This window comes from Podarcis liolepis (genome assembly GCF_965112155.1).
Source record: "Podarcis liolepis genome assembly, chromosome: 1".
NCBI classification, from domain to species: Eukaryota; Metazoa; Chordata; class Lepidosauria; order Squamata; family Lacertidae; genus Podarcis; species Podarcis liolepis.
The window spans coordinates 100,920,288-100,947,873 of record NC_139554.1 but is presented as its reverse complement, the minus strand read 5'-3'; the positions used below and the strand labels follow the sequence as shown (position 1 = coordinate 100,947,873).

The 27,586-nt window shown below is 42.3% G+C and overlaps 1 long non-coding RNA gene across 1 annotated transcript; it reads left to right on the top strand.

Moving 5' to 3' along the window:
* On the top strand, positions 1-27,343 carry LOC310703263. Its single transcript, XR_014524046.1, has 4 exons — positions 1-263; positions 11,057-11,236; positions 26,176-26,408; positions 27,046-27,343. It is a non-coding gene; the product is annotated as an uncharacterized lncRNA (long non-coding RNA).
* The last annotated feature ends 243 nt before the right edge of the window (positions 27,344-27,586 follow it).

The window sequence follows — 27,586 nt, the reverse complement described above, 5'->3', positions numbered from 1 at the left end:
TGGTCCACACTGCACCCATTTCAAGGGCCTTAGCTATACACAGGATTCTACCCACTGAGGTCACTAAGATCTAAATTCCCCTTTAGGATCTGGATTTTAGTTTTAGGGCTTTGATGGTCTATGTACAAAATGTGGTCCAGACGGTTTCAGTTTTGCTGCATACAGCTATTTCACAGGCTTACTGCTGCCTTTGATCCTCTTTGAGGTTGGCGTGTGGAAATCTCTGGCTTTCATGTGGGTAGAATGCAGCCAACTGTACAAAGGTAAGCGTCACATTCATTCCCCTATCCTCTTTTGCCTCAGGTACCGCCCCCTAATGTCATACAGCCCCAAGAAGAGGGCTTGTGATGGAAAGTGGACTTTAGGCTGAAAAATGTCACCCAGCCCATCAATCAACGAATGTACATGTATGTGTGAACCATACCTAAGGAAGAACGGGGAAGTATTCACTGAGTATTCTGTAATGTGACAAAGGTCTTTGAGAGCAGAAGCAGTAAAGGAAGCAGTAAAGCAGTCTAGAAATGTTGAGAAATGCTGTAAAGCTGCACAATCACTCTGTATGCTGAATCACTGTGACTCATCTTGAAGATGACTCATTCTCTGTATCTGCTTGCAGGCAGACAGTTTGGAGCCTGTCAGTTTGGAGATAGCTTGGAGTAGGGGTTGGCAACCTAAGGTCCATGTACCACAAGTGACCCATGGGGGTCGTTTAACCGGCCCATGGACCCCTCCACACGCTCGGTCGACTCTCCTGCAGCCAATGGGAGGCTGCGCACATCTCCATGCCGGAAGGAATGCCGGAAATAGCATTTGCACATTCATGCGTGCGTGCGTGCGCACACACTCCGGCCCACCGCAGCCTCTGCGGGACCGTGAGCAGCTCCAAGCCACAAAAACTTTGCCAGCCCCTGGTTTGGAGACTCTGTGGAGCCATGAGTGACAGTGGAGTCAGTGTGTGTATATGGAACCTGACTCAGAAGTGAAGCCTGTACTCTGTGTATGCTCTGAAGCTAGTTTAAATCTTCTGTCCACTATGCTGCTTATTTGCAAAGAAGTTTTAACTCAGTAGAGCTTTTATTGTTTTACTGAAGAAGACTCTGCATTATTAATTTACGCTGCGTGTCATATTCAACTGAAATGTCGTGGCATAGATCCTCACTGCCACAGTTTGTGTCTCTAATAAAGCATTTCGAATAAAGGATCTCTGAAATACATATATAGCCCTGTGTAGTATTTAAATAAATGTGTTAGGAACTTGAGGTATGTGTATATGTATCTGTATATCTCCACTTTAAACAGAGCTGTAAAATGGCTAATCCTTTAAATTATCTGTGGTGCCAGCTTTAGAATTTGCCATCTAGTGGCATACAGCAAGTGATTTCATTTAAAAGTTGTCTTTTTGCTTCTGATTGCATCACATGCTGGAGTCTTCTCTCCCACCCCCCACCCCCATGTGATTATTAGAGCGACAAGAGATTTGTCTAACACAAATAATTTGTGATACTTGGTAGAGGCCAACCACATATTGCAGAGGGCTAGCTTGTTAAAATAACTTTCAGAACTTTCTGATCCCCTTCAGCCCTAGGAAACCTTTAACAAGCAGCAGCATACAATAAGGAGTAGCTCAGACTTGGAAAAACAAGAAACAAAAATGCATAAGTGCAGCGTGGGAAAATAAAATGCACATATTGAAAAGGGGAGAAGACATGATGGCCAGGTATATGAATGAAAGGTGTTTCAAAGAAAAATGGAAACCACTGGGATGTTAAGGATGCCAAGAAGTCTAACCACATATTGTTGAAACTGGACGATTTTCTCTGTTACTTCAAGGAGACCAGGTAACTCTGGTTAATAGCATCATTCCGACATTGTGACTGTTTTGGTAGATTTCTGTCCAAATAAAGCCAAAGTCGTCAGCTGTGGCATTTATCAATCCAGCTGTTTACAGTTGAAATTAAATAAGGGTATGTCCAGTCATTAGGGTATTCAGTCCAGAGCTCTTATCTTATTCCGAGGACCAGGGATGAGGTTAGGGTAGAACCTGTCCCAGATGCAACTTGGAAGGATGTGTGCATAACAGGTGCAAACAGATTATTATTTTTTAATCTTGAAATTATTGTTTGATTATCATCCCCACTAGTACAGATTGCTAGAAAACCTCTCTTAAAATTATAGTGCTAGACGTTTTGCTGGATGAAATCCAGTGCTACATTTCTGAATACACTTTTGCACTATTTCAAGAATGACCATCATGTGATGTGGAAAAATGGCTGCCTGGAAGTCCAGCAAGGCGGGTGCTGGAGTAATACAGCTGGCTTGGGCCAGCATGGGACTCTGTTGAGCTCTCAGTCAGTGCCCAACCTGGTTGCACAGCAATGCCAGAGACAGGGGCACACTTCAGACTTTCCCATAATGCCTGGGGGCCTTGAGGGCACATGATGGTGGAGTGGGGCCAGTGAGCATGGCCCACTCTCTTCTCCACATGTGATGGTAATCTCATGAGGGGGAAATGACTGAATAGTGCTATAAGCTGAAGCTGGTTCCAGCCATTTTTGTTCCTACACAAAACAGTCTTTCACAATAAAATTCTATACTTGGTAAAGAAGGAATATCTCTTGAGGAGTGCAGATGTGTGTGTGTGTGTGTGTGTGTGTGTGTGTGTGTAGCCAGTAACAGCCATTTTAATGTAATTGTATTAATTCAGAGCTTATTTATATTTTATCATCAGGTTAGGTTTCTTTCACCTCCAAGAGCTAATTTTTTTCATACTGTCTGCTTTCATTAAATCCAAAATCTAGGCCAGTTTAGCTAGGTTTTATGGATCGTTTCATGTGACATTTGTAACTTGGCAGACACCGAGAGTGCGGATGTACGAAAACAGCATCCTCTGAAACAATAATGCATTAAGGTGTTCCTGCTTGTTTTGTGTGTGGTGGCCTTTGCCAGTTTAATATTGAAAGCATTTCATTTAAGCTACACTGAACTTCGTTAGCTCCATAATGTAAACAGTTTATCATAGAGACCTGCCTTTTGGTGGGTCGCCTTGTGTGGGACTGTGGTCACCTTTTATTTCCATTGCTTTATCTGGATTTTCCAAGCATATTATCCCATCATGTGCAAATTTTCCAACTCTCACAAATCAACAAGAGGTAGAAGATTTTTTAAAAGGACATAACTTCTCTGCCAGTGAGATACGTTAGATATCCAAGTACTGTAGTTTTCCATCTCTTAAAAAAAGGGGGGGGGGTTAAATACTTGCTGTATAAGCCTAGACATCTTTAGAATACATTGTAAAGAAAAATCTCCAGGTTGGCCTTTGGGGTGCAACTGAGTGGATCTGAAACTCACTTGTTCCCATATGAAAGTTTTGTTTGCTCATCTCCTAGGAAGAATTAGGGCCCCGCAGAGCAGATCAGTAACTATGTAGGATACCAGAAATAGTTTCAGTTTTGCTCAAGCGCGCACACACACACACACGCACACACACACGTGGGCATTTGCATATACACACAATTCACATCAGAGGTCCATATCTCATTTTGTGCTTCTTTCACCTCACTTTATTTATTTTTGAAGCATGGGGCTACCTGGAGACAAAATCTATGTAACCTGAGTAAAAGCATCTTTCTTTCTTTCTTTACTTAGTGTAGTAAACCATAACTTTTGAGTTTGCTCACCCAGCATTATTTGTTTAATAGAAATATTTTCCGTACCACCTGGTTCTGGCACAAAGTCAAAAATTTGCATTTATATGAGGTAGTTTATCAAATATAAGTCTGTTAAATACACATTGCATTTTGTTTGTGAGAAAATCTGTTCATATTTAATGTAGTTTTTTTAAAAAATTAACCTTAATGAAAGCTTCTGAAAATTGTTGTTCTAAGCATTTGAAATATGCAACACGAACTGGTTGAAGACATAAACATGTTTTCCATTATATGTTATCAGATAGCCCAAAATTACTTCAAAGAAGAAATGTGGGACTATGTTAAATTAAAAAGATAAGAAAGCATTTAGTTTAAAAAGCAAAGGTTTTTAGAAGAGTAAAGCATCTGACAGTTAACCCCAGCATTTCATAATCTCCTACTGGGTGGGACAGCAAAGGAGCGCAGGGAGAGAAAAGATATTTTAGTTCTTATATATGCATGCTCATACCATCTACACCAACATACGGACATGCTGACAAATGTAGCTGATCAGATATATGCAAGGGGGGAAAAGACACATTTGTTTTGCGTGGTGATTTCAAAATGTAATTATTTGCACATGGTACAACATTGCTACCTTTGAGCTCTCAGGTCCTATTGGCAGCGTGTGCCTCTGCAGCACATACAACAACCCCAAGAGATTCAAGAGCAGCTTTCCCCTGAAGTTCCAGCAACTGATTTAAACTGCTACCACGAATCTGAAGTCATCAAAATATCCCCAGCCATTTAACACACCCAAGAAGAGAAACTTTGATGTTCTCTTCTCTGGAGTGATCTTCCATGACATGGTATGTCTCATCATTGTTGAGTTGTTCTATTTTGTATTTGAACATTTTCTTACCACAAAAAAACACCTTTTTGAAAAAAATCACCAGTTGGAGATTGGGCAGGAGAGTCCATAATTTTCTGGTTTAACTGCTTCCATGCTGAATCTCTTAAACTCCTTGTCAAACTTAAGGAAGCTTCTCTGGTCTCCTAAGAGAGAAAGCCACAAATGTGATGTGCAGGTGCCCCAGTGTGTCATATCTCTTGGCCACAGTTCATGAGTTTTGATGAGCATGTAGAATGCTGGGCATTCAGGATCTACACAATCCTTCCCTGTCGGCAAAATAATCCCCACAGGTATCATTTTACGTGAGGGACGCGGGTGGCGCTGTGGGTTAAACCACAGAGCCCAGGGCTTGCCGTTCAGAAGATCGGCAGTTCGAATCCCCGCGATGGGGTGATCTCCTGTTGTTCGGTCCCCGCTCCTGCCAACCTAGGAGTTCGAAAGCACGTCAAAGTGCAAGTAGATAAATAGGTACCGCTCTGCCGGGAAGGTAAACGGCGTTTCCGTGTGCTGCTCTGGTTCGCCAGAAGCGGCTTAGTCATGCTGGCCACATGACCCGGAAGCTGTACGCCGGCTCCCTCAGCCAATAAAGCGAGATGAACGCCGCAACCCCAGAGCCGGCCACGACTGGACCTAACGGTCAGGGGTCCCTTTACCTTTACCAGCTAATGAGTACTGGAAGGATTATAGGCAGGGGGCGGGCATCGTGAAACATGAGCAGATGCCAGCATGCTCATGGGAAATCCAAGTTGCAGAAGTACTAATATTGTTAGGGGGAAAGAGGGTCCAATGCAGGGGTCAGCAACCTTTTTCAGCCGTGGGCTGGTCCACCGTCCCTCAGACCATGTAGTGGGCCGGACTATATTTTGGAGGGGGAAAAAATGAATGAATTCCTATGCCCCACAAATAACCCAGAGATGCATTTTAAATAAAAGGATACATTCTACTCATGTAGAAACACGCTGATTCCTAGACTGTCCACAGGCCGGATTTAGAAGGCGAATGGGCCACATCCAGCCCCCGGGCCTTAGGTTGCCTACCCCTGTTCCAATGAGCACTGAATGCTGAATATCTCTTGGATAGAAGGCAAAATATGGAAAACTAGGAGTGGGTGGAACTGGAGTTTCCTAGAGAAGGGCATGGCTAGCCAGAACCAGTTGCAGGAGTGCCCCATAATGAAACATTTTGTTGCAGGGCTCGCTTGTAGTTTTGACGACCGAGAGGATTTTCTTTTGTGGCTGGCATCTGGGAGCCTAGTCACCTTAACAGACCTCATTCATATAATAACATTTGCTTCTAGAAAAAGCACAAATTACCGTGAAGACATGTTAAAAGAGTCAATGCCTTCAAAAAACAATGATGGTATAGTGGTTAGCTCATAATATGCCCTGGATTGCCAGGTCATGTGTTAAATCCAGATGAGGGTCACTGATGCCTGGTGTTAGCCCAAATGAGTCCAATGTTAATACTGAGAAATCCTTGCAATGAGCTCACCACCTGTCCAGTGGATTGCAGAAATCCTACTTGTATAGGTTCAGTTTAAACCTGATGCTTACTAGGAAGCTTAAATTGGAAGTAGGTAATCTGGCTTTTGATTTTCATTACTGCTCGCAAGTATTTAAACTCTTTCCTCTTCTACCTAGATTTTTATGTTTTAAAAGGCCCCAAATCCTCTTTTTTTTTTTTTGCTATTATACACTGATATTAATATCTATGCTTTAAATATATAATCCATAACCCCATACCTTTCAGATCAATGTTATGTGCTATGTTTGCAAACATGTACCTCTGGATAATTGTGCTATAATCAACCCCCACTTTCTGACAGGGGTAAACACCATAGATCTTGGTTTGATCTTGTCTGTATTTGGAATTAAATGTAGCATGTACACTTGTTTACTTCCCCTAGGCTTCTGTGTGTGCCATGTGTGAAATTATATGCACTTAGTTCAAACTCAATATGCTACCACTGCAGCTGTGATTCTTGTCCCAGTTCCTGAAATGAAGAATTTTTTCCCCCAATTAGTACATATGATGATCTCTGTGTTCTGAGGGATAATCTCAGCAGTACTTACAATCCATAAGGATTCTCTCCCCACCCCCGTTTTGTTATCATATGTCCAAAGTTTCAACCCACTAAATACACACTTTTTGTAAGTGTATAATAGCTAACCTCAGGCCACTAATAGATTTAACCTTGCACGTTTTGTAGATCTTTTAAAGTGTTATGGTTTGAAGGTCAACTTCTCTGTCTTACTGTAAAGGAAAGCAAAGAAAGGAATAAAATTAGAAAGAATTAATTCTTCAAAAAGTTTATACAAATCAAAACCCTGCAGTTTCACACTGAGAACAAAAGAAGCATATTAAACACCAAAGTTTATCAAGACAAATTAGGTCCCAGTTTCAAATTTTCTTTAATCTTTTGCATCTGAACGTTTTTTTGCCTCATGCTGTTTTCCCTAGTTAAATGTTAAAATGAATTCTAGCCAATACCATTGACTTCCTCCTTTAAAAATATTGAGACACATAATAAAAAATTAATTACTTCCCCTAATTTCCGTGTGATTCTTTAAAAAGATGTAAAATTCATTTAAAGTAAGTGGTGACTTTGTCTTTGAAGATCACGACAATTAACATGGATCAAAGCGTAGGTTCTGTAACGATGATAGCTTATTAGCATAATGAAATTAACTTAGAGACAAGAATCTTTAATAGGTACAACAAAAACGCTTTAATAATACTTGAAGAAAATTATGTATTTGCTAGAAGTACAACAGTTTCAGACTTTCGATCCAATTAATAAGTTGTTAATTAGCTTTTTTCCCCAAACAATGTGCACTTTAAGTTAACATCTGGCCACTGGATAACACTGTTCTGTGGTACTTTTTGAGATGGACAGTAGAATTGTAAATCTGTTTTACTGGAAACACATTTTGGGGCTCATCTTTGGGAAACAGATCTCATTTTCCATAATCTATTTCCTCCTATATCCAAGCCAATTAAAGGGGACAATTAATTCAATGATCTAGAGGGAGGAATGGGTAATGTCCTTAATTGTAGCTGTAGTGTCTGGTACATATGTCTGGGTTTATCTGTTATATAGTTTCTATATTCCACAGTTTGTGTGCTTTTATATGGTGCTTTTGTGCTCATACCTACTATGGAAGTAATTCTGCAATGAAAATACAAACACTTTCAAACATTTATCCAAACTTTTTTAAAACGTAAAAATACCCGTTGGTTTTCATTTTTCAAATACTTCACAGAAGGTTTTGCTAAGAAGCTATCTACAGACTAGACTAAAAGCTGTTTGGGAGCAATGAACTTTTAGGATAACAGAGCAATTTAGCCCCTACGCCTTCTGTACGACATTATATATAAACATAAGCTCTGTTCGCTTATTCTTTCTGATATGAAGAAAGGCATGGATGGAGGATTGGGGCCCTGCTGCAACCCCTATGCACTTATAGGCCCTTTGGTCACAGAACCTATCCAAAATCCATATCTTCTATTTGTCTAGGGCCTAGGCTAAAGAATCTTCATACAAGATCCTACATGCAGTGATATTGCTTCCTGCCCTCCCTCACCAACATGATGTGCTGTGTTTGCCTGTTAAGGATTAATCTGTAGCGCAGCAAAGTCAAATGCAGAGTCAAAATTCACAGTAAAAAAGAAAAACTTTACTGAGGCAAACAGACTTCTTTACAAACACTGTACAGTACAAACAATAATGGAAGAGAGCAAAGTAAAAAGAAGAGCACACTGAGCCCATGTATTTATCCTTCCTGGCTCCATGTGATCATGGTATCTCCCCTGCCAGGTAAGTATCCATGTGACTTCCTGTAATTGAAACAATGTCTGTATAAGGAATGAGTCAGAGTGAGTCAGCTAAAACAGGCTTCCTCAACCTCGGCCTCCAGATGTTTTGAGACTACAATTCCCATCATCCCTGACCACTGGTCCTGCTAGCTAGGGATCATGGGAGTTGTAGGCCAAAAACATCTGGAAGGCCAAGGTTGAGGAAGCCTGAGCTAGAAGAATGAATTGCACTTTTCAGCATTTTCCAACCCTTTACTGCTTCTGCTCTTAAAGACCTTTGTCACATGACATAATTTACCTACTGTAAATAGAGTAACAGGAACACAACGTTTTTAAACTATTGTGGTTGGGATTCAATAAAGTTTTCCTCAGACTCACTGAAATCAATGGCCCTCAGCCACATCCATTAATTTCAGCAGGTTTACCCTTGAATAAAACTTAGTTGAATGCTGCCCTGCATTTATAAATCATTGCTATTTCCCTTTTCAAAAATGACACAGTAAATTTATGATTGCTGAATTACCCCCAGCAGAATATTCTGCCTTTGTTGGCTTCTCATAGCAATGGAGCTACTCCCTGCAATCCAATAGCAGGCCATGTAGTGAGGCACCACTTTGGTCAATCATGTCAGTCATGTCCCCTGGAGAGAAGGAGTGAGGCAGAAGTGAAATCAATGTGGTGCAAACACACTGGTGATGCCAGTCTGGCACTCCTGCCACTGTATTTACACAGCATTGACCTCGCCACTGCCCCCCTCCTTGCCTTCCGGTGAGCAGTGGCAACCTTCTCAACAGATTCCACCCCGCCCTCGTGGCACAGCTTGTTTCTTCCCAATATGCAAACTAAGCAGGTGAAACTATAAGATCCCGCTTTTGTATACATAACTGAGGTTGGTGGACCTCAATAGGTCAGCATGGCTTCCTTTCAGTCTTTCAGTCCTTCGACTGAGAATGTAATCAAACCTCATGTGGGCAAGACATTCCCACCAAGAGGCAAGTTCCAAACCAGAAAGGAGATCAACCCAATTGGTCTCCTTTTTACTATGAGAGAGGCCAACCACTGTCCTCCCCAGTGGCCACTTCTGCAACCAACACAACTGCTACAAGCAGGCCAAAGCAGTCTAGAGTAATACAATCTCTGCCTCTGATGGATTCTTCCATCAACTGTGAAGTACCATGGGTGGAACCAACGGAGTCATTAAAACAGTACAGTGCCATTAGCTTCTCATTGCAGAAACGGGGGAGCCAAATAAGTTACTTCAGCCACCAGCCTAACCAGCAGCAGCATCTGCACAAAAGCCAATAATGAGTTAATGTAGATTAATAGAGGGGTGTCTTCAACCTTAGCATTAACAGTGCCAAAGACTCACACATGTGAAGAAATTGACTACGAAAAATCTTGATCAATTTCTACAAAATCCTGACTAGAAGTCCAATTCCAAAATAATTTCTTGTAGTTGAGAAATATTTTAGGTCAGTTTTTCATTTCCTATTCCCTTTGAAATAACCCAATTTCCCTGTTAATATGTTGCTGTTGATGTTACTCCCTGCCTTCTGTGGCTGCTCTTAGTTGTGTCCTGGATTTGACTTTTCCCTGATGGCTCCATTCTTTTAATGCTGTTCTTTTCTGTTTTTGGAATAATTCATGTTGTGTGCTCCCATTTGCATGGAGTGAAAACAACCACAAGTAACTTTGAGGAGGATTTCATACACACACACACACTTTTCCTGCCATAAACTAGTTTCAAGGAACTTCCACATTGGCCTTTGTGCTGGCATTGATGCTAGGCTAAGGTATCTTAATTTGGACCTTGTAAGCCCATAAACCATGCTCACATTAAGTAACAGGCCAAGCCTAGTTCAGGATTCCCATGGCTGGCATAACCGTGAACAGCACAGACTAGATTGATGCACCATATCTGCAAACAGGAAAGCAAGCGTCTCTTCCTGCACACACGAGTTGCCCATTTTGGTTCCTGGTTTTCCTGCAAACCAGCCTGAAACAAGGGATATCGCACAAAGACAAGCACCTCTTCTAGCAGGAAGAATGGGAAGCCATGAAAAGTATGACTGGGTATGGAGGATAAAGCTGTAAGGGAGCCAGAGGCGCTGAGTTGTGCCCAACATTGGGAAACCCCGGCAGGCACCCATAATACGTGTGGCTGTTGCATTGTGAGGATGCCGAAAGTGGGAGGAGGCTGAGCGTGACTGGCCCTGTGGAGGAAGTGAGCTCAGTAGAAGGTGCAGACTGGGGCGAGGCATGATGGGACTTGTAGTCCCCACTCACCCTGCCCCGGAGGCTGGACTGGGAGGTGCTGCAGAGGCAGAGATGCCGCAGCAGCAGTGACAGGAAGGGGAGCTGTCCTTTTGCCGCCACTCCAGATTTTGGGGGTTTGGGTATATGGTCGCCTCCAACTCAAGAGGCCCACACTCGGCCTCCTCTGCCCTCTCAGCATTTGTGACTGTCACATCAGGAGGAAGCTGATAGTTGGAAGGAGGCCCCTCAGCCCTGGCCCAACAGACATGGAGGGGGCTGAAGACCACCAGTTTTTCCAGGTTGGGCTGGAGAATTTGGTGAAATGGTGCCTGCCATTTCTTTGCCTGCAAATAGGATGGAGACTTTTGAGAGTCCACTTCTGCACAGCTCCAGTAGTAAATATAAACTAATGTCTTCCCATCCCCCCCCCCCGGACTTCTCACAGGATCTCTTCTGAAAGCATTCCAAACAAGGATACAGCTACTACTGCAAAACATTTGTTCCACTGTCACCACTGCCAAGAAAGGACTGAAGCTGTGAAATCAAAACTTCAGAATCAAATTATGAAGTGAAAGCATTCCTGCAGTGCAAATCAGCTGTCGGGTGCTCTTTCCTTTGAGTGAAGGTAGGCTTGAGTGGGCAATGAGAGTAACTTGCCCAGATGCCCCCAGAAACCTAGCTCAGATTGCTTCAAAGGAGATTAAACAAATTCAGACAGTATAGGTCTGTTACAGCCTCCCTCAGCCTGAAGTTTTGGTGTCTTCCTGATGTTTTGAACTACAAGTCTCATCACCCTTGACAGTTGGCCATGCTGACCAGGACTGGTAAGAGCTGTGGTCCAACATGTGGAGGACACTAGGTTGAGGAAGTCAGATCTATTTGCTGCTGTTAGCCAGAACAGCTCCAGGTGCAGAGACAGCATACTTCTGAATGCCATATGCTAGGGTTGACTTCCCCAACCTGATACCTTCCCCATGCTTTAAACTACAACTCCCATCATCCCCTGAGCATTGGCCATGCTGGATAGGGCTGATGGGAGTTGCAGTTCAAACTTCATCTAGGGCACTACTTAAGAATCTTCCTCCGACTCCAAGCCACTATTTCAGAGCCCCAATAGTATACCTTAGTTTTCTTTACTACAGTGGACCAGACAGGATAATATACTTGTGCGGATTGCTGTCCTAAGCATGGGATTGTGGGGTTGAGAGAGAGACTGCACCTTTCTTTCCTCTGCACCCTCTGTAACTATCCTCTGAAGCAGCTGGGCATCCCCAGATTTGCATGCTATTTGAGTGGGTTGTACGTGTGTAAAATCTGATGCGCAATGCCCCACATTCACAGCCAGTTTCTCAATTTTATATGGGTTTCAATTATACAACCAGGGTCAATGCACAATGGTTTTCACATGCACTTTTTTGACTGAATAAGTATGACAATGGAAAAAAAGCAGGAAGACAGGGAAGGAGTCCTGTGTGTTACATAGCAAATCTGACAATACAGTCTGCCACCCACCTTCCATTTTACCAGCTAGGGTGTAGCTTGCAGCTTCATTTCTAATACAAAAGGAATGTAATTGTTGAAATGTGTAGTTATTTAATCCCTCTGTATTTTTGTGTTATGTACTGGCATACCAAAAACAAAACAAAACATTGGGGGAAGCATGAAATAGCAAACCATGCAAGCTAGTGTGCTACCTTTCAGATATCGTTTAGTCCATGTTTTTAATGTAACGACTATACACATTTTCCAGTTAAGATGTGCAGAGCTGTAGTAGGATCATGGCTCCTGCTCTTGATTCCACTCCATACACACGTTGAGCATAACTTCTGGAAGGATCTGTCCATGTGCTCTGGAAAAGTCAAAGTCAGACCTGCATACACACACACAAACACAAAGGCACATGTGTATGGCGTTAGAGAATATCATAGTCTGGCAACTGTACTCCTTACTGATCTTCCCAAGTACCACCAGCAAACATTCAATTGTGGAAAGGTAGTTGTTAGGACACACGTGTGTTTGCACATGCACACACACACACCCCCTACCCAATAGGTTTCTCAACTGACAGCTGTAATAAGAAAATCCTCTTGGGATGTCCCTCTTCCCCTTTCGTGGCTTAGCATCTGAATATTAACTTACAAGTATCAAAACAAACCTTAATCAGGCAAGTTTCTGCTATTCCCTTTAGGCCATGAAGAGACTGAAGGTGAGAGGAGAATAAACACTGGGTGGTATGGGACAGTAATTAACTCCAGGCGTAAGGTACTGAATAGCAAAATCCTTCAAATGCAGCTCACAGCCAGCTTTTCTTCTCTACGTTATAATAAGAAGGAAGTTGAATGGAACAAAAGCAGATTGGTTCTGAATGTCTAATGCAGCCTTGCAAATAACAACTCACAGTTACTAGCCCATTTTTTAAAAAAACAAAAAACTTTCCTGCTTGTCCACACACACTGATCTTCAGTTTTTTGTGGCTCTTGAAGAGCTTTCCTATTTAATTGCCTGGAAGCCCGTCATAGGCAAGTGGCTATTTGCAAACCTAGATTAATTCCATGGCTGTGGAATCTGTTACATAATGCTCCTAAAATGAATAATCCTGATCAGGGCTCCAGGCAGGTTGAAACAGGAATCCTGTAGTACTGTTCAGGCCTCTTTAGGCTGAAGCTTTTCAAGATGAAAGAACACTCCTCCAGAATAAAAATGACTACATGGTTTTACAGTAAAGGGGCTACCTTGGACAACAGGAATCTGTCAGTGAAACAAGCAGACAGAATAGGGACTCATTTTTCTCTGAAGAATGTAGTAGTTGGTCAAATGGAATGCCATATATGAAATGTTTTGCCCATTTTACATCTGAAAATCATTTTATTAGTGTGAACAAGCTGCTAATTTAATGGAGGAATTCTTAGTAAATCCTAGCCCAGGTATCTTTTCCTCTTTTTGGACTCACAACAAAGTGTGAGGGAGGACAAAAGCTCCCAGTTATTTTGCTGTTCCTTTCAACATAAAGAGAAGGGTAAATGCTTGGTTTCATCATATGCAGAGCCCACATAATATTATCTGTCATGTGCAATTTTTGCAAAAGTACAGTTGAACAGGCAGAAATAACCTCAAGTGCTTTTTACAGACAGAGCTCATTCTTTTAAAAAGTATCTCTAAATGATGATGATGATGATCATAATAAGAAGCACCTGGGGGAAATTATGCCTCCACTACCTCTGGGTCTCCTCACATGAATATTCTTCATCTGGCCCCAGTTCTTGGCATGACTAAAGGCCCACTACGGGAGTCTGTATTCCTGAGATTTGTTCCACACTAAGAGCTAGCATAGAAATGTCTCACCATCTCTTGATCTACAGCTAATAACAGGCACACGTATATTGAAAGTTGGATACTGTTAGCAGAAATGCGGTTGACCTCTTCACAGCCAATTCAATGTGTTGGAAAACTGGTCATTCTTGGGAAATAAGTGTAGGGCAGCCACTTGGTTAAGTTCTTGAAACTGCCCCCAACATAATGTGTTTCTCCCCAGGATTTCTGTTGGAATGATTCCTATGGGGAGAAGCTTGCAGGAAATGCCAGGGCTAGCAAAGCCTGAGAGTCCAGATGGATTCTTAAAGAAGGTTTGGAAAGCGGGAAACTGGGCTCCTGCTGTTTCCTGCTTATGGAAGATTCCTGAAAGATACATGTGGATTTACAGCCATGTGTGTTACTCCGTGGGAATGAAGCACTCCTGTGGAGGGTAGAAAAAACTTTTTATTTTTTCAGAATTGGCCCTCTGACAGTGCTTACTCACAAACGTGCGCATTGCCAAAATGGCAAACTAGTTTAGAGTTTGAGCTGCTTTTAACATCACCTCTTTCACTTTTGGCATCTGAAAAAAGTTCTAATAAAACAGTCTCAGAAGGGTTCCTTGCCTCAGGTTTTAAACAACTATAATGTGAGGCATCAGTCTTGGCAAACTTTAACCTGTTGATGGACTGGTGGCATTCCAGCACCCTTGGGTTGGTATACAGATTCCTATAATTTCCAAGAAACCATTATTGGCACCAGAAATCAATCAGTACTGTGCCCAGAAATGGGGAAAGCAGCAGTGTGCTTGAACAGTGTGCTTCACTTCCTCTGACCAAGAGGCAGTTGTGGATTTTTGCTGTCCTGAGCCTCGGATGATCTGAAATATGTCCTGTAGAGGCTGGGGAAGCAGAATCAGAAACTCATGTTTTTAGCTTTCCTCAGGTCAGTGTTGACATGCAAACTGGGTTTGTTGAGGATTCCAGAAAGATCAGTTGATTGCAAAGCCCAGTGTGGCTGATTCTAAGCGCTTGGAACAATAATTCACCAAAAATGAATTTGCTTGTATTTTATGGCACTGGAAACTAAAGCAAGTAAAGAGTTCTCATTTTAGGACATACCCTTCTTGCATTTTCTAAATGAGAGGCTTTCGGGAGAATCGCAACCATATAAGCCATGTGAAGAAAGCACTCCCAAATTCTCTACATGCAGAGTAGACTTTCCTCAACAGTAGGATTTAAGGCTTCTGGTGTAAACTGCTTCCTCAGCTGCTTTCCACATCTCCTTGGTATTGCTGCCCATTGTGTTCAAAGAGGCCAAAGGAGTGACAAGTTTTATTACTGCTATAAGGAATGCCACAGAAATGGGACATAGTTCCCAAACTGAAACATTTCTTCATTATTTTGTAATGCTGGGATTCTATCATTATTGCACTACTTGGCACATGTACACCTGGAAAGAATGAGTGACTCCCAATATTTCATCTTGACTTTGCTTCTCTTCTCTCCCACACAAAAAATGGACATGCTGAGAAGGATTTCTGGGCTGCAATATAGGGGAAGTTTGTTCATTCTCCACCTTGATGGCAGAAGTATAGCTCTAAAAGGACTTTCATTTTTTTGGCTGGATTCATAGTGGCTGAACTGAGATCAGATTTTTGGCTCAGATGAATGACAAGTTTATATATTACAGGATAACATTGATTTTGCTTCATAGTTTTTGAGGATTATTTTTTTCCCTGTGAATTTCCCCTTTTGAATGAGAGACTGATTTGTTCTATGGGAGCCGAATTGCATTTCAAGCTACATGTTTATTTCAATCAGGGCAAAGTATTTAATAGAAAGTTTTCAGCCCTAGCATTCTTTTTCATTTTCATGCTGTCCTCATCCAACATGGCTGTAGCATGGCTAAGGTCCAGTGGTGTTACGGATTAAAGGTATGTATGTAAAGCACCGCTGGATGGTTAAGTCCAGTCAAAGGTGACTATGGGGTGCAGCGATCATGTCGCTTTTCAGACTAAGGGAGTCAGCGTTTGTCCACAGACAGCTTTCCAGGTCATGTGGCCAGCATGACTAAACCGTTTCTGGCACAATGGAACACCATGATGAGTGCCAGAGCACACGGAAACACTGTTTACCTTCCTTCCACAGTGGTACGTATTTATCTACTTGTACTGGCATGCTTTCAAACTTCTAGGTTGACAGAAGCTGGAACAGAGCAACAGGAGCTCACCCCGTTGCAGGGATTCGAACTGCTGACGTTCCAATCAGCAAGCCCAAGAGGCTCAGTGGTTTAAACCACTGCTCTACCCAAGTCCCCTAACCCATGTTACGGATTAGGAATGCATGGCTGCATGGCTCTAGGACTTTTTTCCAGAGCCAGAGTGATAATATCTGCTGCAGTAGGACAAGCAGACTCCTGTGAATGTGCTACAGCCTCAGCCCCACCTCCTCCTCAGCTGCCTCTTCTTCCTCTCTCCCACTCAAGCCTGTTGCTTGTTCAGCATCCAACCACGTGTCTCCTCATGAAATCAGGTCTATGGTTACAAGGGGAGCTAACATTAGACTAAAGCAAGGGACCTAAGAGGAGAAGAAGAGAAATGGGGGAAAACCTCTAGCCTTCCTCAACCTACCTGCAAATAGATAAGTGATATAGATAGATAGATAGATAGATAGATAGATAGATAGAGACATATTTGTTAGGGTTTTGCAGCCAGGGCTACAAATGGTTTCAGATTTCACATTACCTTGTAACACAGCAACATTTAATCTATTTGTAGCATTCTGATGATGTCACCTATTTTTTCCATAAATTCTTAAGCAACCACAGTTAGGCTGATTAATTCTAAATTATTTTCCTGCCACCACATTTCACCTTCTGCCCTCTCTTAATTTGTTCTCTCAGAACAGCTGGATGTGTCCACTGGTTTTGATGAACAGAAAGTTCTGTTCTTTTTCATGCAAACCCTTTTCTCCACACACAGAGTTCTCTTACTAGTTTTTTTGCTTTGCTTTGTTGTTGTTTTCTGTTCAAACTCTCTTTTGTCTTCTGCTCCTATTCAGTCATTGCCAGACCACGGGCACTTAACCACCACCAGGGATAGGAAACCAGTGGACCACCAGATGTTTCAGAACTTCCACTGCCATTCATCCCAGCCTCCATGGCCAATAGCCAGGGATTATGGGACTTGCAGTCCAGGAACATCTGAAGGGTCCAAGGTTATCCATCCCTGACATGATCAGCTCTTTCATCTCCCCATCTCTTGCAGAAACTTCCAGGAAATTACTTGAACTTTTTGTCCTGCCACCTCTTCTTTCTTTGGTCAGTTCAGTGGCAAAGTACACATATGATGGAGATTCATAAATGCATCTCTATCTCTTTAAAACATTTTCCAATAGCATCCACGGGAGCAGTCCACTTCAGATTAAGATTGTGGCATGAGAGAGTGGGGTTCAACTCATGCCATTTCCTTGATTTAGAAATCCCCCTCAAGTGAAGCTGTAATTTTTACCAATAGAAGAAGAAAAAACATATTCTAGGCTTATTTTTTGTGCCTGGCTGAATTCCAGTTCATCACATAGTTTAGCCCACAGATTGTCCCTCCCAAACACATCTCCTTCCTCTTCCCCTATTCCAGCTTAAAGATAGATAACAGCTTTTCAGAGTGAAGGGTTTGTGAAACATCTAGTTGGCAAACATGTTTGGGAGTTTTGCATTGCTTCAAATATCTCCGGGACCAAAACTGATAGTACGAGAAATTTTAGCTATCATAAACGTATTGTCACAACTATTATGTATACTGTTTTGATGCATCAGTTGTGGATGAACAGACCAGAACAAGACTAAAGTGTGGTGGGTCCTTATCCAAGAGATGTTGCTATCAGATGACGCAACCTTGACACTCCAAAGTCGCTCTACAGAGATCATCAACCATTTTGTCCAAGCCTGCAGGGTGTTCGGCCTTACCATCAGCCTGACAAAAAACAGCATCCTGGGTCAAGACATCACCAGCACCCTATGTATCAGCATTGGTGACCATATACTCTGTGTTACAAAGATGTCTGCAAACATGACATGATGCAAACATCAACCCCACCATGTGAGAATCCATTGCAGACGGATGACTGGAGACAGGCAGTCAGGTTGTGTATTCATAGCAGTGACCAGAGGAGGAATGACCACACTGGGAGGAGCCCATAGAGAAGAAATTTCATGGTACATCTGCAGCAGCACAACCAGATGCCTTCATCTGCCCCAACTAAACATCTATCTCCCATATTGGTCTGCACAGATACAGCAGATGCTGCAACCTTCCAACAGTTTGACTCCTTCCAACAGTTTGACTCCATTGTTTCTTGAGACAGACGGATGCCAACAAGAAGTTTGGGATAATGGGTCAGAAAGGGAATGTATCTCCTTTCCCTCTCCCTCCCCCCCCCCAAGCTTTCAGATTTTCTTTTTCCTTCCTTTGGGGCATCAGAAATTTAAAACAGAATGAGGGGTGGAGTAGAGTTGTAGTCAATAAAAAGGCCTTTGAGAAGATTAACCAAAAATCTGCTTAATGCCTAATAGCCATTTCCTAACCACATTACGGTTATTACCCCTGAGTGCTGTGGTTTTCTTTCCTTTTCTTAAGTCTTCCCTGCGAGTGTGTGGCATGCCTCACTTGTCTGAGTCATCTGTTCTGCAAACACCCTTAAGCAGTGCATCTTCCTCTCCTGGCTCTTTGCTGTGGATTTCATTGGTTGGGTGATGCGAACCCAGACCTGCCTTACTCAACGGCCACCGTGCACCCAATGGCCTTCTGGACCTTTCCAACCTGATGATTCTAATTATTCTCCAGATGGGAGAGCTATTCATTTCCTTGGAAGAGCAACTCTGCCGTTTGAGGCTGCCTTTATAGGACTCGAAATTTCAGACATATGACTTTGCTGGCACCTGGTCCTGCTCTTTGAAAGACCATAAGAAAGAAATGAACTGCTTTTACGGGTTGCCAGTGCCTCTTCGCCCCCACCCACCCCCTGTTTGCAAACATTTCTTTAGCCGGTTGTGAAATAGCGCTAATAGTCACCAGCTAATATAATGAAAAGCAAACAGTTCTGATTTCCCAGTGTGGGTGGAAGGAACCTAGAGCACTGGTTTTGCTCTCAACAGTCAGAAAACTCTGCCATCTCTGAGCTGTTTAATTATTGAAATGAGCTGTAACAGGACACTGGGTTGTTGCCGAGGTCACTGTAGACTACTGGAAGTCAACTGACAAGCCGTTCTTGAGAGAGGGCCTTCAAAGCCTGGGGCACTGTTTTAAAACCCACACACTGTTTCTCAAGCATTCAATTGCCGATAGGTAGTCTGATAAGTGGGACTGATTTGCATCGGGGAGGTCCAGTGGTGCTTTTCTTTTTTCTTTGAGGTTTTGTTTTAAGACAAGCCAAAATACGCTCAAGTGGTCACCGTGATGCTGTGATTCCCATGCCCTGTCACATTCCTTCGGAGAAGATCCCAGGCTTTTATCCCCCCCCCCTTCCAGTTCACCCATCCCTCCCTCTGACCACGTGCCATCCAGGATGTAGACAAATTAATTCCAAGTGACCTACGTATGTGGGAGTGGACTATTTGGAAGCAAACAAGGAGGGAGAGAGAGGACGTATCTCTTGCCTTCACATTTTCATTAGCTCGTTCCCTGGATACAGTTTATTCGTGGCAATAAAAATTAAAAAGCTACACATTGTGTGATTCTGGAACAGTCTCGCTGCATTTTGTGTTGGGGGGGGGGAATAGAGTCGGTCATTTAACATATTTAAGGTAATGCTGAACCAAAAGTCTTCTAGTAAGAATCTGGAGGTTAAAATCCTAGAACTGTATAGTTGGAAGGAAAACCACGAGTAATTTAGTCCTACTCTCTGCAATGCAGGATTGGCCAGGGCGGCAGTGAGGTTGGCTGAAAGTGGATGAAGGGAGACCTCAGAGGCATATGGGGAAAATTTACTCAAAGATTGGGGGTGGGTTACCCTGTCACAATGGCTTCTTTCCACCCCTTCGTTTTTGGAAAAAAATCAATAGTTTTTATTTTTTTAAAAAATGCTCTTATGCTGCTGCCACTGCCATACACAAAACCACAGAAAGCTATGCAAGGAAGAAGAGGATGGAGTCTGCTGTACTCAGGTAAATTTCCCACAGTCCTTGGGGGGGAATTTTCACCCACCCCCTAAGTGCAAGTATTTCTGCTTGCACAACGGAAATTTCCCCATTCTCCACCACCTGGTGTACCTTCTACATAGGTTCTGGAGGTTTTCCAAACCCTTTGGAGCAGCTTTCCGGAGGATGTGGGGTGCTTGCAGTAGGAGGAGAGTGAGGAAAGTTATTGTGCAAGCACAAGTCCTTGACTCTGGCTACTCTGGCCTAGTTCTAAGATAAATAGGAGGAGGAGGAGGAGTTTGGATTTGATATCCTGCTTTATCATTACCCGAAGGAGTCTCAAAGCGGCTAACATTCTCCTTTCCCTTCCTCCCCCACAACAAACACTCTGTGAGGTGAGTGAGGCTGAGAGACTTCAGAGAAGTGTGACTGGCCCAAGGTCACCCAGCAGCTGCATGTGGAGGAGCGGAGACACGAATCCGGTTCACCAGATTACGAGTCTATCGCTCTTAACCACTACACCACAACTGGTGTATAGCAAAACTATAACCCTTTACAGGTTATGTATGAAGGTTAAATAACCACATGTGAGGGGGGGCATGGAGAGGTGCTAATTCCACCCTGTCACCATTCCAGTTGCCCTCCACAAGTTTGAAGGGGAGGGGTCCCGTACTTGTAGAGGCTCCTTGTGCATTTTAAAACCCTTGCTTTTCCAGGCTTTAAAAATGTAGGGGGAGCCTCCAGAAGGATCCCTGCTTCAGAAGATCCTGGAGGGCTCACAAAAAGTGACGAGAGCACAGACAAGGTCAGAGCTGGCACACTAATCCTCACAGCCCCCTCATGTGTTGGCTTAGAACTAATACAGAATGTCTGAAGAGGGCTCAAGACCATTGCCCGTGGGCCAGTGGCCGAGAGGAAAAGGGATCTGGTCCCAGCACCCAGGCACTGCAGGCCTATTACATTGGCGCTACGGCATTTGTGCCACATCTCACTATCGTAGCATCATAGGAACGGGTTATACAAATGTTTAAAAGTTAGTTTCTCATTGCAGGTGGACTAATAAAACCCTGTATCCGTACAAGAGGAGAGGGAAAACACCATCTTTCCACACAATGAGATTTAGAGAAAATTAGGGGGAAATGCAATTTCAGAATCTTCCCAAAAAGTAATGAACCTGTGGTTGTTGGACGGCACAGTAAAGTCTTCCAGGTTATCTAGGTGTGTGACATTAAGCTATGTGTCCACATTGGAACTTCTGTTCTGGAGCTGTCGAACAAAGCCTTGAAGCCATGGAGGAGTGTACTGCAGTGCAACTATGTGCCAGCTCGGCATCTTCCTGGTGTCTATGAATGGGTCTACACTTTGAAAACCAATGGGTTCCTCGTGAAAGCACAAATCCTGCAGACTTTGCTGTATCCCTAAGTAACTCCTACGGCTCATTGATTAATATTTTGGAGGTCCTGCCTTAGATAAATGAGATTGCCTTTAGGTTTTGACCCCGGCAAAGGGTAATGATTATTTTGATCGCGCGCACACTTCAATCCTGCGTCTCAAAATAAAATAAAATTACATTAAAGCTTTTTAATATCTGCAGAGCAGTAGCGAGTATGCCAGAATTGGAGTGCTAAGGTGCTCATTTAGGTCTCGTACATCAGGCTCGAATGAATCTGCACATTCTAGATATACTTAATAAAAAAAAACCCACAACAGTGCAAAAAGTCACTCCAGTAGCCCACAAAAGCTCAAGAATGCACCTCGTTCATTTATTGAATTTTGTACTTACAACTTCTAAACACATCCAACATCCTGAGAAGTTCCAAAGTGATGGTAGTACACTTACTATACAATGGGCTATATGTTTCGTTTATGTTCAATGTCCAAGCCACACATTAAGCAAGACCACATTTTACCTCTTGTCTTTCCCCTCAACCGTAGTTTGGGATTCCCCTCCTCCCAAAGGTTTTAGCTCAGCACTGAATTTTGCACTTTTCAGGTCTGCCTATTAAAGGCAATAACGACCCGTATATATTTAGTTTTTCAAAGGAAATTAGGGTAACCTGATTTTTATTATTCCCCTAAGTCCTACAATCTCCAGAGTAATAACTTTTCCTGTTCTCTAATTTACTTTTACATTGCTGGAAACATTTACCATTTAGCTCAGAATCTCCCATGACCAATTGGGGCCTGGTGTTTGCTAGGTTCTGTGGAATGTAAGACCTTCTTTGCACAAGTTTACAAGAGACATAAAGGAGCTAATCTCTTTGTAAATTATGTGAACTGGAGTAAGTTCAATGCTTCATTCCCCCAGGTACCCAGTGACCACTCTTTGTCCCTGTTATTTAATCTGACAGTTAACCTTTCAAGGGCTGGTAGTCATTTTAGATTAACCTTTGTTTCTTAAAAAAAAATTAGCAGGCAATTTCCTTCTGGTTAATTTTTTGTTAATTGCTAATTTTTCCATAAGCATCTGATGGTCACCTCAATTCCTAAACTTCCGTGCACTGTGATGTGCTATAGTTTTTGCTAATCTTATTGTTTTTGCTTGGTAAGAACTAGGGAGAAAATGTTTTTTAATGATATACATGTATTTATGGCATAATTTCCATTTATGATAAAAATTAATCCAGAAACCATTTCATATGCTAGAGATAGCACGTTAGACACAAAAATGAGTTTTTATAACAGATAGCCATCTCGAGAACACCAGAATCTTAGTAATTTATCAGTTTTCCTTTTAATTAAAACTCAAGTATAGTTTATGCACTGTTTGATTCAATGTCAACATATGGGATGCTTGCAAAGGGGGGGGTCTGGCTTTCTGCTATATTTGCTGCAGTTTTCAGGACGACCAAGTTTGATGGGGTTTTCTAAATTACACTGCTGTTGCCTCAACATTCTCCACTTAAAGCTCTTCCTTGTTATTTATATTTTATTAAAGCTTTTGACAGAGGTTAAACTCTTTTTTTGCATGAAATACCGAAATGGGAAACATTTGAATCATGCTCTTTGGTACCTGCTTCCTGCCTCCTCCACAGACCTTTTTTCTCCTTACCTGCTTTTATGGCATTCAGTTTCTTCAGTGAAATAAATGAATGAAAATAAGGACAAAGAGTGTGTACTTGCACACACAGAGAGATTACAGAGTGGGATGGGGGAATATTCACATATACATCTCATTTGATTCATTTAAGGTCTGTAAATGGACACATGGCAAATTGGTTGACTTCAGCCCAAAGTAGACATCATACACAAATGAGTGAATCATGGATAGGGTGCCTATTACCCTGGGTATGTTGTTGGACGTCAGCTGTCAACAACCCCAGTCTATATGGCCAATAAAATGGTTGGAGTTGTAGTCTGGCAATATCTGGAGGGGATCATAAGACCCACCCCCTCCTTGATTTACAACAACCACCAATAATTGGTGGCCACCAATAATTAAACCCAAATCCTTCAGTGTTTGAAGCTTCCTTACTACAGTGGTAACTTGGTTTATGAACTTAATCCGTTCCGGAAGTCTGTTCTCAAACCGAAACCGTTCTTAAACCAAGGTGCGCTTTCCCTACCAAGGCCTCCCACTGCCGGTGCCCTTCCAATGTTCGGATTTCGTTCTTAGACTGAGGTAAAGTTCTCAAACCAGGACACTATTACCAGTTTTGCAGAGTTTGTAAACTGAATCGTTCTTAAACTGAACTGCTCTTAAACCAGGTACCACTGTACTTCCCTTCCCTTTTTTATCCATTGTTGCCTTTACTGAATAAGCATGCATAGGGCCAGACACTTTATTTTGCAATAGACAAATCTGAGGTGTAGAGAGGGGTGGAGACATCTGTCAAGGAAGAATAAGCAACACACACACACAATTTTAATTTGGTAAATATTATTAATTCCTTCAAGACTACAGAGTGGTGTCTACGGATTAGAAATTTAAACAATTAAAATTGTCCTCCAGTACTAGGTTTTTGGGGGGTTCTTTTTTAACCAACATCTTCATACATCCCTATTAAGTGCATAATGCCAAGGCCCTGTGAAAAGAGCGGGATTTGACTGAAAATTACACTTCTGTTCCTTCATGTCAGCTCTACCTCTTGCTCAAGCGATTCCTGCTACACCTCCATCTTGTCACTTTTGGTTTATACTGGTAATCTGCATCAGCCAATTATACGCAGCTTAACAATTACTCTTACAAAATGCTTAATGTCTGATATCCAGGACATAAGGTTACGTTAATATAATCTAACACATATTGAGGAAGCCTACCACACACAGATCTTGCCAATTAGTGCACAATTTTAACAAATCAACATTCATGCAATTAATAGAACACTTCATATTCCCTCTAATTTTGAGCTCTGCATGGGAATATGTTATCAGGAAGGAATGCAGAATCATTTATTTATACCTGATATGTGTTCCACATGTACTGTGGAGTTGTTAAGAATTAGACTAGAAGTGCAGAAAGCACAGTTTTGTTGAGCCAACACTTAATAACCAACATGCCATTGTCAAGGCGAATTCACACTTGGAATTTATATAATGGCCACCATATGATGAAATGTAGCCAAACTTGTCATGTGGGCAGTGCTTTGTTTGGTAAAAAAACATATGCCAATACTCATATATTGATAATAGTGCTGTGGGTTCCAGCACAAAATGGCTGCCATGGGCAGCAAAAAGAAGTGCTGTTATTCTATACTGGTGAGTACTGTCTCAAAAAAATATCTGCTCATAGGTTTCACCTTCAAGTGTTAGGCAATTTACTGAAGTGTAATTGAAATTGTTCATGACAATTCATCATGTGGTGTGATGACTGACTAAAAATTTCACACAAGCGTGGTATCAAGTGATAACTGCACATGTATGGATAACGTGATTTTTTGTGAACTTGAATCTATACATTCAGAAAACTTAGGAATCATTTATTTTATTCAAAAGATTTGTATATAGCTTTTCTACTTTGAAAATATGCAATGTGACATGGTTCTGCTGTGACTGCACCACCTCAAATTGCAGGGGAGATATGGCCAAATGCTTTTTGCATAACACAAACTCCCTGCCCATGGAAAGTTAGCATATTGGCGAGGAGGGTTACAGTCAAACCTTGGCTCCTGAACGCCTCCATTACCATGTGTTTTGGCTCCCGAATGCCGAAAACCCAGAAGTGTTCCGGTTTTTGAAAGTTTTTCAGAAGTTAAACGTCCTACGCGGCTACCACTTTAGTGCAGGAAGCTCCTGCAGCCAATCGGAAGTTGCGCCTCGGTTGTCTAATATTTCAGAAGCTGAATGGACTTCCAGAATGGATTAAGTTCGACAACCAAGGTTTGACTGTATATCAAACTGTTTCTGTGTTTTTAATGTGGAGAAACATTCAAATACTTGCAAGCCTCCGCTATTGTCAGGTACAGTTCCAGAAGAACCACAGGTACACTTCTTCAGGACATGAACTGGCTCTTTGCTTGTGAACACAGCCTAACCAATGACTGCAGTTGTGTATTAATAGTTTTTCATTTTCCATCCAAGGGATGGCATCAGGGGTCAGCCTCCTTGCCCTGCTGCCAGTTCATTTGTCACTTGTAAGCAACTGAAATGAGCAGAACCTTCACTCCCCTTGTTCTGTCCCATCTGGAGTGCTATGTGGATTGGGAGATGGGTCTAAAGGACAGCAGCAACAGCAAGGAGGAGGTGGTCCATCATGCTCAAAGGCTCCTCATAGCTTGGCGCCACCATAATTATTTTTGTTCACATGCATATATTTAAAAGATCTGCCACCTTACATGGCAATGCCCTTTCAAGGTGGTATACTGAAATGAAAGTATAATTCAATAATGTCACATCCAAACACCAGTCTCAATGCCAGCCAACAGGCAATAACAACAGATTAATCAACTTCATTTTGTGCCTCTTTTTAGACTTGGATGTATGTACATTGCCACAAATGAAACAACCAGCAGATTAAAAATCTAAAGCATTATATATATATATTAAACCCCAGCTAAAACAGATAGCCTTCAATGCCTTTTTGAAGACTAGCACGGATGTGACCAGCCACATAGTCTTTGGGAGGGATTCCATTAAAATAGGTACCACAACTAGAAAGGACTTGTCTCTGTTGTTTACCAGTCCTTCTGCTCTTAACAGCAGGACAATATGCATGGACACATGGATGAAGGTGATCCATAAGAATCCATAAGAGCTCTGTTGGATCAGGTCAAAGGCCCATCCAGCCTAGCATCCTGCTTTCAATTATCCAACCAGATGGATATGGGAAGCTTTCAAGCAAGACCCGAGTGCAACAAAGCTTCCTCTTGTGATTCCCATGAACTGTTATACAGAGGCCTCTGACAGTACAGCCAGAAGAAAAAGCTTTAAAGGTAGGCTTGCCATACGTCAAGGAAAATCCTGACATGTCCTGGATTTCGGGTGTAAAAATGGCCTCAGAGGGGAATTTTTGCAAACCGGCAAAGTCGGTCACTACTGGACCTAATGGTCAGGGGTCCCTTTATCCTTTACCTTACTCTTTGAATGGGGCCTGAAAACATACTGGTATCCAGTGCAACTGCTACAGTATCACAATATGATCCTACCATCTGTCCCCAAAAGAGCAATCAAGTGGCCATATTTATGTACCAGATGAAGTTTCTGAATTGTCTTCAAAGGCAATTTCACATGAAGTACAGTACTCTAGTCTGGATATGAGTGTTTGCATGATTGAGGTGCCACGTTTGTGTGTCTGTGTGTGTGTGTGTGTGTGTGTGTGTGTGTGAGAGAGAGAGAGAGAGAGAGAGAGAGAGAGAGAGAGAATATAAGAAACATTCTAATGCCTTCATCTCATTAATTTCACCACAACAGAGTGGGATTGACAAACAGAAGTGATGGGAAAGCTTTTTCAGGGACAGGGGGGAGCATGCAACACCCAGAGATGCAAGCAAAAGAATGGAGCAAGAGAAGACAGCACTGGTGCCTGAACCAATTTCACCACGTGCTTTTCCTTCCTTCTTCTTGTGATAGGCTAGCCTCATCCATAGGCTCACCATATATCTCTTCAGTGAGATTGTTAAAGAGCTGTTTTATGCCTCAGCCTCCCCTGCCGCCACTGCCAATAGTAGAAACCGATGAAGCTGCGAGGACTGCAGATGTAGACGGTAAATCATTTTGAATTTTCCTCTTTCAGGATGAACTCCTGAGAGAATTCAGGCTTAGCACACTACTGACATGTTATTTATGTGTTGCTTACAGAACGGGAGTATAGTGAAGATTTCCTGTGTATAAACTGTATGCATTAAACATGTCAAAAATGCAGTTGCAATTTATTTTCCCATCACCGTCTCGCTGGAAGAATGTTGACGTTCGCAACACTATGGCTTTTAGTTCTCAAAGACACGTGAGCCCCGGTCTCCTGCAGAGGAAGCAAAGGTATTGTATTTGCTGTGCATTCACATCTTCCATATACCTTTTCTAGCTACCCCTGACCTCAATAATTTTTTGTAATGGTGTTTGTCATGGAAAGTTTAATAAGAGTTGGGTGACAGTTTCATTTAGAAGTTGTCTA